Here is a 12060-nt window from a genome sequence, read left to right on the forward strand (position 1 = left end):
GCAGTGGGGAGACTATGGTGATGTAAAATACAAAATTACATCAATACAAGCCTATTTTAAAGACAGAATACAGGAGGGGGAGAGGGGAGAAAGAAGGAAAACAAAGGATGAAGGGAGAAGAGTGGAGAGGGAGAACAAGAGAGGGTAGGGCAGAGGGAGAGGAAGAAAAGTGAGGAGGAGAACGAGAGGGAGAAGGGAAAAGGGAGGAGGGAGACATCAGTTTTCATTAATCCTTCTAAAATATTTCTCATTTGTACACTTTTCTCTATTCTTATTGCTACCTTGTTGGTATAGCCATTATCATCTCCCACCTAGATTGTTTGAATAATTTCCTGATTGTTATCTCGGCCACTGTCCTGTTTCTTCTTTAATTCACCCTTCACATAAATATCTACTCCAAAGGCAAAGTCTGACTTCATCACTTCTATGATCAAAAACCTTCAATGGCTCCCCATTGTCTACAAAACAAACTATAAACTCACCCAACATTCAGAACCCCCAAAAGATAAACCCAATTTTTATAGCCAGGCTTACCTCAAAGAACATGGATTTAAATATTCTGTGTTCCAACTGAAATGAACTACTATTTAATTTCCATTTTTAGCCTGCCCTATCCCAAACCCATGACTCTTTCACATTGTCCCTCATGCTTAGGATGAATCCCTGCCCCTTCCCTCATCTTCTCATCAAGACTCAACTCGGGTGATACCTCCTCTGCAAAATCTCATTCCTCTCAAATTGTTCGTAGCACTTTGCTTGGGTCCGTCTTTTGTGCTAACCTCTGCTTCAGTATCTGTAAGAACAGTGTTATATTTATCTTTGTGTCCCTAGAGAAAACACGATGACTTCCACTAAGCATTTAGTTAAGTGATTTTGGGATTTGCTTTCTTACGATTGGTTAAGGAATACACAATTCTGCATAAAAAATCAAAGCCTAGTCCCTCAATAAACTGATTACAGATGAATTAACTAAATAAGCATTACCAAATGGCGCCTTAAAAAAAAAACTGCCGTTGAAAAGCTATTTTTCATAGCACTATAACACTAAAATGAATAGTTACACCTTGAAATGTATGGTCCAGTGATGAGGTTAAAAAAATACAATAAATCATTCCCCCACATGGTAGAACCATCTATAGCATTTCTATCCTATGAAAAGCAAGATTGAAAGTCTTTCTGATGACATGCTATTATTTTGCACTGTGCACATTTCTTTCATTTTCTCTAAGATAAATGTGGTGAAAATATTAATATGATTTCTTGGGTATAACTCATCTGTCATATGTACAATGTATATTCTGTGTTCCGATGTGTCAAAGACTGTTTCAAATTTAATGGAATTATTTGTGCTTCCAAAATCCCTACCAACCATCTAGAGTTTTAGCAAAAGCATTTTTTTCACCTTAACTGATACATTGTTAGATAGTTGGGCAATTAGTATTAATTTTGTGGGTCCTTTCTCCCTTGAAAAAAAGTGGTTACCGAAACAGACATGTTAGTTTTAATATAGCTCAACAAAATGAGAGAATAAAGGAGATTCTATACTTGTCTTCTGTAGAGTTTTTATTTTTAAATTCCAATGAGAATATGCACACACACATCCATATATATGTATAAATATGTGTGTATATATATGTATGTATGTATGTATGTATGTATGTATATATGTCAACACTTAGGGATTTATATTTTCCATGCATCTCTTTTGCATTAATTAATGCATGAAAAATAAAGTTTACTTTAAAGGGACCATGTCTATATTTAAAATCTATTTCCTAAAACAGTGTTTACAAACTAGGTGTCTAATAAATGCTTGTTGAGAGATTGAATGATTAAAAGATTAATTATTTTAATTATTTTTTCTTTTATTGCAAAGAGGGGTATATTTTCAAATGTATCTTCACTCTTTCTATTGCTGGTTGTTTTTACAGATTTCAGAATATGAAGGGCCACTCCAAGTTTAGTTCTTAGAAGTAGTATTGGATTTATCTTTTAATGTTTTTTTCTCCTTTCTTTCCAATTATTCATGAACATTCCTACTTTAACCTTAAAATCAGCAGGATAGAACTTTTTACTGAGGACCGTAAGAGTGCTCACAGTGGCTTCCTATTACAATGATCAGCTAGTACTTGGAAAGGCTTAAAGATCCTTTTGCTTCATTTCTTTTTGATGTAGCTTCTGTGACTTTCTAATCTTCCAAACCAAAGAGTCATCACAGGCAAATACTTTCTAATAGCATATTGCTGGCCATTTTAATTTCCAAATAAGACTAGAATAGTAATAAATCAATTACTGTCCCAATTGCTGAACTTAGAAAATTAAGCAAATACTTCAGAACTAATAACTTACAATTGAAATATCAAAGGTAACTAAGGAGAGAGAAAGAAGGAGAATAGAGCTTCTGTTATCTGAATTATCTATCCGACTTCCTATTTCACTACAACTCTTTATGTAGCAGCAAAGGCAGGGCTGCTGGATGGTACAATGGATAAAGTGCTGAGCCTAAAGTCAGGAAGACTCATATTCTTGAGTTCAAATCTCTCCTCAGATACTAATTATCTGTGTGATCCTGGGCAAGTTACTTAACCCTGTTGACCTTAGTTCCTCATCTGTAAAACAAACTGGAGAAGGGAATGAGTAAATGTCTCCAGTATTTCTACCAAGAAAACCCCAAATGGGGTCATGAAGAATTGGAGACAACTGAAATGACTTAACAAATACAATAGGAAAATAATAACCTAAGAAAAGCAACTCAGTGAAAAAAGCCAGTCAAACCTGTTATTTAACTTCAGGTAAATAAAAATAAATGTTTAACAGATTAAGTGTCTCTATTTCTCACAGTACTTTGCCTCAAGCTCTCCTTTGCTCTTATTTCATTCTCTCTTGTAGAGCAGTGTCATCTTTTATCATATCAAGTCTACTTGTCCATTACCTTATTCTACCTAAGCTCTTTCAAAAATAGGATCTCTCATATCTATCTTTGTACTATAAGTATCTGATACAGTGCCTAGACAGGTAGACAATCAATAAATGCTTCGTCATAGTGAATATTTTCCATTGTGCTCACTTCAGTAACAATAGGCTCATAGTTAACCATGAATATTTTATTTTACATTTGTAAAATCTATCTATCTTTTTAGAGCAAACAAAGATAGAAGAGTATATAAAATTAAGAACAGTTCATTTTTACAACTTTTATACTTTTCTTCTTCCTTAAATTGAAAACCCTCAATTTGAATGCAATCAATATAATTAGAGGTTCAAAACACTGAAATTAATATCCAACATTGCATACTTCTTTGATTTACAAAAAAAAAAATAATGCTAAGGCCATGCACATTTCTTTGTAGAATCAATAATGTGCAGAAGACATTATATATTCAATTATATACGTCACATCTAAGCTCAAACCACATATTCAGCATAGAGGAGAAACTAGTCAAATCATGAATCAACATCCTATTTACACTTCTATGATGAAGGATAATAAATTTTTGGTTTAAGGAGTTTACATTTGACTTGGACTTTGCATAGTGATTTCAGAGGCAGAGATGAAGATTCCAGGTATAAACAAGACTCATGGTATGTACACAGGGATTGTAAGTCATATAAAGTGTATTGCTATAGGTCCTGGTTGGCAAGGTTTGTCCTTTGCACCACAAGTGTCAAACACAAGCCCTACAGACCTCATAATACTCCTAAGTAGGGCCTGAGCCAGGTTAAAATATAACTGGAAAATGGTAATAATAAATAAAAAACATGGTAGAACACAGATAATATTAACATGTTGTTTTCTAAGTTAATATATGACTACAGGGATGTAGGGTTTAGTGATCTTACATAGGCCTTACAAAACCTTATACAGGGCTTAGTCACCCTTGTTTCTATTTGAGTTTGATAGCACTACTTTATACAACTGTTCCTGGCCCTGTGACTCTGCACCATAACTATTCTTCCATCTCCTGTTCCCCCATAGCAATGGTTCCAGATGACTCTTTGTTCAGTCTCTTTCCTTGCTGCCCACTCCACTGAATCCTTTCAAAAACCTCAATCTGGGATTCCAGAATTCAATGATGGAAAGCCCAAATTTATGGAAATATTAGAAAGAAGGGAGGGATAACTGAGTATAGTATCCCTCTCATCCATACAGATAATATCTCTCTCCTCTTTTCTATTCCATTCCCAGGAAAAGAAGTGAGAGAAGGAGGGAGTCATCTGTGGAAGAGGATTGAGACACAAATGAATACTTTTTTTCTTTAATTTTTCCCTTCTACTAACTCTACAGAAATATTCTGACTTCCTATGTTGGGTGAGATTGCTGGGGAGAGACTCTTTTGATGCCATCTTAACACTGAAGGGCCTACCTGTGACTGATTCATACTTATGCAATAATAATGATAATAAGGACTTATATTTTTATGGTAATTGAGAGCTTAAATACCACAGTGCCAAGGTCATTTTTATGATTTCTTGGGGTTTGTAAATGATAATGATGTTAAAGAATTTTAGAATTATAAAGAACATCAGAAATCACCTAATTCAACTATTTCACTTGTACAAGGAAGACAATTGACTACTAGAGAGTTCAAGTGACTTGTTGAGGTCACGTAGCTACTCAACTGAATATAGTTACAATATTTTATTTTCTGGGTGAAAGAACAACTTTATAAAGGGAAATAATACTCAACAGAGAATAAAGAAAAATTATAATTTTTCTCAAATATTTAAGCAGTAAAAAAAGAGAAAAGAGAAAGTTAATTAATGATAAATATTCTCCTGGAAAATATATATCCAGCGTTACTCTCTAGGATAAATATTGACCTTTCCTGTGTAATTCCAGAAGGACCTAAGGAAACAAAATCAACTTTGAGGAGTTAACCCGTTGATCTATAGGAGTAATGGTGATGACCTGGAAACTTCATGCTTAGCATAGCTACTGAATCATGGGACCATTTAAAGTTATAGGACTATGACAGCTATAATGAGTCATTCAGAATCCTAGGTTTAAATTTCCAATGGTAAAGTTCAATATATTGTTACTATTACCATTTTAGTATCTATTTTCCCTTTTTATAATAACAGGTCATTAGATATAATAAAAATAAGATTGGATTTAGAGTTAAAACACCCAGGTTTGAATTCTATGCCTGCAACTCACTACTTGTGCATACTGGGCATGACATTTCACAAGTATCAAACATGAGGCTTACAGACCTTACAACACTCCCAAGTTGGGGTCTGATTCAGATTAGAATGTGATTGGGAAAATAATAATAATAATAATAAATAATAATAATAATAACAACAACAACAACAAATAAAAACACATTAGAACATAGATAATGTTAATACATGACTTTCTAAGTCAATATGTGACCTGAAGGGAATAAGGATGTAGGGGCCTTATATTGGTACCTCTGGGCCTTTGTTTCCTCAGTTGTAAAATGAGGGATTGAAATAGCTGACCTCTTGGGACTCTTCTATCTCTAAATGTTCCATTTCTCATCCTATGTACTGCCTAAATTAAAGGTTTGTAGAAGTACCTCCTCCCTTTCAAAGCTCTTTCATTAAATATATCTGTCCCCAAATTCAGACAAAGTGGAATGAAGGAGGAAGGGAATTATCTATTTCCCCCTATTACCTGGATATATCAGCAAAAGATTTTTAAAAGCATCAAACTGAACATCTGATTGATATGATCATAGAAGTATATATAGTTAGAAGGGAACTTAGAGGCTATTTCCCCTTATTTTGCATATAAATAAATTGAGACCTTGAGAGATTATGTGTCTTTTCCCAAAGGAACTAGATTTGGACACAGGTCTTCTGATTTCATAGGTTACTTCCCATCAAATAATGTTGCCTCATTAAAAAATAATAGGTAATTTCTTCACATTCACTTAATTAGACCCATCTAGAATCTCTTCAAAAGCAAATTCAGTATCTTGCTCAAGTTCACTTCAGATAGGCCAGTTAGATCTAACTGGCATTTTTTTTTGAAGGGTCTTACTCAAGTGTGATTCAATATCCCATTAAAAAAAATATAGAGGTATATAACTTGTACCTAGTACATCACCATTTTGTCATGTAGCTCAAAGAAATTGTCTAACAGGTATTCTTTACCTTTTTAACGTTTAGTAATTTCATTTTCGGTATCTCCAAACAGGGAGCTTCCAACCTTGTGGATGGAGGTCAGTTTGTGGCAGACGGAGGGGGGAGGTAAAGCAAATAGGTAATATAGAATCCTTGAAAATTGTACTTTTGAAATCAAGTCTTTCCCTTCCCCCAAATTGTGACTCTAGGGTCATTTCCACATGGCAATAAATACCCAGAGATGTTGTGGTGTGGGGGAAAGATATCTAGCCTTAGAATCAGGAGACCTGGTTTCCTAATATATTCTAATTGTTCAATCATTGGATAAATCATGTAATCTCTCTAAGCTTAAGTTTCCTCATCCACAAAAATTGGGATAATATTTATACCAGCTAATCACAGGGTTGGTTTGGGGAAAGTGTTTTGTAATCTTAAGGCAATATATAAATGTGAGTCATTAGTGTGCATATGGAAAAGGGAAAATCCCTAATCAATCCCTCAGATATGTCTAAATATCTAGATGCTTATAACTGTATAGAATGGGTGTTAATAACTTGAGAGTTTGCAGGCATTCATTTATTAACTCCTTTGACTCTTGAGCGGAGAGTGTTAATCCAACATTCTTTAAAGGAAGTAGCTGTGTTGTCTGCTGGCTGGCCACCCCTATTGAGGAAAGCATAGTAATATGTGGTGGCCCAGCTAATCACCTGATGTGGTCTACTAGGAGAATTCCCACAGGACTGCTCCTTTGAACCTTGGGCTGCCCAAAGTGGAGGAGGCAGGAAAAAGTAGCAAAAAAAGTGTTTCCCTTGCCATATTCACACATCTCAGGCTTAAATATACAATGCCTTGGGTAAGCCTTATAAATAGGCATACTACTTTGGCCCCTGTCTCAAAATATGTACTTCACTGCCTATAATTCCCACTGTTTAAGCAATATTCTTAGGGTCTTTAAGGATTTTCCATGTTTAAGAGTGATTCCTTTAAAAAAAATTAGGTAATCTTGCTAAGAGGTCATAGAAATCATTGGCAATTTAAAATTAATTATAAGTCAATATTTTAGGAGTTGTGATGTGATACTCTGTTGAAGAGCACAAAGCAGAAACAGCATAAGAAACAGGCACTGAGGAAAAACTCCTGGTAGAAACTTAGGAAAGAGGGAGGGGAAAAGAAATAAAGAAAGAAGCATAATTAAAGGAAGCAGAAGAATGCCAAAGAATGGCAAAGTTTGCCTAGGTCCAACCCTGGCACTGCCATTCTGATTTCCTTCATATGCTACATTTTGCATATGTGACTGAATTGATCTTAAACTCTTCATCTGGGTATTTGATATTATATAGTCAGAGCCTCGAACTAGAATGTCTAAAAGAGAACACATTATCATTTCTCCCATATCCTCACTACCTATAACACTTCTCTTACTGTTGGGGGCACTAGCACTGTCTCAGTTAATTATGCTAACAACTTTGGTGGAAGGCTGGACTCTTCATTCATTCTCACCCAACACAGTCAATGTGGTTTCTCAACTCTCTGACGGAGCCCTTTCTCTCCACTTATATAGACAGTACCCTCATAAAACCTGTCATTTCTCACCACTGCAATAACCTCTTCATTGTTCTCCTTACCCCAGTCCATTATCTCCTCTTCTAGCAAAATGATTTTCCTAAATTACAGGTTTGACTGTGTCACCCAACCCAACAGCCCCATTCAATAAGCTTCAATGACTCCCTGTTATTTCCCTACATGAAACTGTATTGTCCAGCTCTCCTGGTCTCCTTTTGCACTGGATGCCCCCCCCACCCCCACGCCTAGAATAGCTTCCCTCTTGGCCTCTGCCTTTTAGCTTCCCTGGCTTCTTTCAAGATTCAACCTAAACTCCATCTTCTGTAAGAGGGCTTTCCCTGCCCTCTTCTATCTTCTTTCCCCCTTCTCCTCCCTCCAAGATGACCTTCCATCTTCAGTGTGCGTGTGTGTGTGTGTGTGTGTGTGTGTGCGTGTGCAAGTATGTGTGTATAGCAAGGATGGGGAACCTGCAGCCTCAAGGCCACATTTGGCCCTCTAGGTCCTCAAGTGTGACCCTTTGACTGAATCCAAACTTCCAATCCAAACAAATAAGGGGAGTTTCCCTACCCTTGACATGTAGTGTGTGTGTGTATCCATACATGTGTGTGTATGGATACACACACACGTACTATATATGTGGGTGTATATATTCTTATTTATATGTGTGTGGCTGCATATGTTATACACATACCCATATAAATGAGAATTTATGGGTTGTCCATTTGATCATGAACTCCTTAAGGGCAGGGATGTTTTTCTCTTTCCTTGTATGGCCAGTGCTTAGCACTGGGTCTGGCACACAGCAAGATCTTAAGCATTGCTTGCTGTCTGAGTGAGTGATTAAAATCAAATTCAGACTTAGACTTGAAATGTATGTCTGTTGACTGCCAAGTCTATGATCTTTCCACTTCCCTATGATGATCATAAATATATTTGCTTTAAATATTTAAACTGAGTTTTTTTAACGTTTATCTAGTTAAATAGACAAAATTACACTTGTGAACCTGATTTTAGGTTTTATTTTGTTCTTCTTCAATTAATTTGCTATATTTTTCAATGAATCTCAGACTGTGCTGCGAAAAATGTTCACTATCCCTGAAACCTACTAGGATATTTTGAATAGACCTATGCCTAGGCACAGCACAATTTAGATTGTGAATTACCTAAAGTTTGATTTAATTACCTGAAATCTAAGCCAAATTTAAGGATCTAGCTACTTGGAGTAGCAGTGAAGGTTCCAATCAGTCATCCCCACACCCCCTCCACAGACAGTTCACTTAATTCCATTATTTTTTTTGATGGGCCTGATTGAATTGACCAGATGTGTTGGCACCATGAAAACAAGCAAAGGATAAAAAGAAGCCCCTGACTACTCTCATTTGTGTAATACTGAAAACCAAATTACAAAAAAATAACCTGAAGGAGATGAAGACCCCCATAGCTCTTTTTTTTTTCTTTGGAAGTGCCAAAGTAGGGTCCAGCCTTTGAAACTGGCTTCCTATTAATCACAGTCTGACCTTTTCATTAAGGGGCACTTGTGGAGCCAGAGACATCATTACAACATTCATATGTGTGAACTGTACTGCAAAGTATTCATGTACTGGGACAGGCACAGTGAAATTAGATTCTTTCCCTGTAGGGGGTAGGCATTGACCGCTATTTGATGCCAACAACTGTAGTTTAAGACATTTTTGTGAAGAATAGGTTTTATAGTGTTTCTACCCTACCATCAGCAATGTCAAGTACACTTCTCACAAAAAGAGGTTTAAAAAATAGCAATTAATTACAGCTCCCATTATAGGAACATCATCCAAGGTAGACTGTGGACACCCAAAAAAGATTTCTCGGGGGTCTGGAATCACAACTTTAGATAAGTGCACCATTATAAATGCTGTCCATTTATTGCGTGTGTATGTGTGTGTATACACACACACATACACACATACACACATATATGTATATATATGCAGATATATGTACATATATATATATATGTATCTGGCTGTAAAGCATCACAAAAGGAAACTCTAAACAACATTCTCATGTATTTATACTTTTCCACTTGTTCTGCAGGCGTGTGGTTTTTGAGATGACAATACTCTCTGGAGTAACTGCTCATTCCAGATAAACAAATCCCAAATTGAAAAGAATCAGCTCAACCATTTCTCCAAAGATAGACATAAATGTGCTGACAGTTTTTTACTACATTCTTTCTTAATGCAATCATCTTTGGGAGATTGAGGAGGGACCTTGGTCAGGATGCATGTTTCTTGTGTTTATTTCTTACATAGAACATCATACATCTCATGGCAAACACATTCTTGCACATTGGCTGACATTCCACCTGAAAGTCCACTGCCGTGAGCTTGTTAACACACTTCAGGATATATGGTGAGGTAGTAAAAAGATTCCCCATAGCCAAGTAAAAATCGGGGTAGGGGGCTCAAGGAATATGTGTTTGCTTAGATCAAATCTTAGTTTTAAGTTCAAACATAGTTTAACAGTGAATTCAAAGTTGTAAATGGAAAGTAAATGCAATTTTAAGGCTGCTTTAAACCAAGCATTAAAGACCAAAAGTCAAAGTTGAGATTCCATACATCTGGTTTTAATATCTCTCTCTCTCCTTACCATTAGACAAGTGACCTTCTTTTTGTTTTGAAAATTCATTATCAACGGAGCTGCAACAATACAATAAATTCACTGTTTTGGGGGTTATTCTGATCTCTGGTCCCTTTTGGAATGGGGAAGATCAGGGATGGTTTTGTTAAACAAATAATCCTCCAAACAAAACCCTTAGCTTTCCGACACAGGCTGTAATATAACAATATATTCCACTTGAGCTGAAACTGCTTAAGAAAAAGAGCTTCTCCCTCTTCGTTTTCTAAGTTTGTGGTGTCGTTTTCCCCCCTCCCAGAACTATGGCAAAGCACTTGCCATCATCATTTTTGACAGCAATAAACTGCATTTCGCCCAGAAATAGTGGTTAATATGATTGGCTGCAGGCTCGAATTAGCATTATTATTAGCACCACATTTTAGTTGCGGGAGCTCCTCTGGATAAGGAAGTCGCTCAGCACGACTATTTAAGCATGAGTGGCAGTGCCAGGGCACCGTGCAAAACGAAACCCAGGAAACTCCACAGGGTCATGAACACAGGCTGGATTCGGGTTCATTTCTGTGCAGCCTTTAGAGAGTTGCCTCAAAGTAAACACCCTTAATTAATTCCCAAGTAAAATAAGTAAAGAAGAATTTTCCACTTACTGTGTGCTGGGCTTTGTCCATGCGCTGAAGAAAAAAAAAAAGTAAGAAAAGGAAAAGAAAAGAAAAAAGAAAAGGGGCAGCTCTGCCGTTTTCACCTGGCTCCAGGTTGCTTTGTGAATTAGTCATAAATGTAAGCTGTGAGAAGCTTATTGACTTTGTAACTGTACAATGAGCAACCCATCCTGCTGCTGCTAGACAACCCTTCAGGACAAAATGCTAAACTTCAGCATAAGAGCGCAGCATCTATTACCCCTGAGGCTCTACCATTTCACCTACACCTGGGCGGATCTATCAAGCTTCATCTCTATTAGACCGATTTGACTCTGTGGTTTAAGGAGGGGTGGGGGGAGGAAGGGAAGAAAGCTTGCCGTTGTCACACTTGTTTCCTATTAAAGAGCCTTACGGTGGATTGAGTAATTGTGTACGAAGGTAGTCTGGCTGGCAGATGTGCGTAGCCCCAGCGGAGCACTAGATTCAAGGCAGATGGGTTGTACCAGGGCGCAAACAACATTCAGAGAGAGAAGCGTGATTAAAACAGCAGGCCTCTGTTTTATAGTGCTGGAAGTGGGGTACCATTAAATGCTCTCGGGACCCAAAGCTCCCCAAATAGCATTTCTCTGTAGCAAGCAAAACAATACTATCAATAAAAAAAGGGGGGGGAAATGGATGGTCCAGTTGAACGAGTTGTAGAAATTTGTATAATATACTTTAGCTAATAATGAATGATAGATAAAAATAGTTGCCTCTTCCTCCCACCTAACCCCCTTTTTGTGCATACTAGTGAACTTAATTAAATCTACTCCATCACTGGTCTTTTTGGGTTATTGATGGTGCTGCTGTGATGGATTTGAAACAGATTCCCTATCCTGCCTATAAGTCAGGGTTATCTTTTTAATCTGAAATAAATTGCTTTAAGGAGATTCACACTGTTGGGTTTGACTTTTCAGTTTCACGGGAGAGACTCAAGTTGACACGTATTTTTTTTTTTTGAGGGGGTTGAAGCAAATTTACCAGAAAAGTTTAGGTTTAGGGTTTTTTTTTTGTTGTTTATTTTTGTATCATGGGAATCTTCTCTGAAGTGCCCTAACCTTTTGGAACCCTAACAATAGTGTTATGAAAACATTCTCTATGGCATTTAAATGTT

The 12060-nt window shown here is 36.7% G+C and overlaps 1 protein-coding gene across 2 annotated transcripts in view; it reads right to left on the reverse strand.

Moving 5' to 3' along the window:
- The window catches only part of SEMA3A (semaphorin 3A), a 645372-nt gene extending 634149 nt beyond the window's left edge, over nucleotides 1–11223 (reverse strand). For both annotated transcript variants that reach the window (XM_020999770.2, XM_020999769.2), the window contains exon 1: nucleotides 10917–11223. The gene's annotated coding sequence lies outside the window, so the exon portion shown is untranslated. The remainder of the gene's footprint in view (nucleotides 1–10916) is intronic.
- Between the last annotated feature and the right edge of the window lie 837 nt (nucleotides 11224–12060).

This window comes from Phascolarctos cinereus, unplaced genomic scaffold, assembly GCF_003287225.1.
Source record: "Phascolarctos cinereus isolate Bilbo 61053 unplaced genomic scaffold, phaCin_HiC Scaffold_1;HRSCAF=81, whole genome shotgun sequence".
Lineage (NCBI taxonomy): Eukaryota > Metazoa > Chordata > Mammalia > Diprotodontia > Phascolarctidae > Phascolarctos > Phascolarctos cinereus.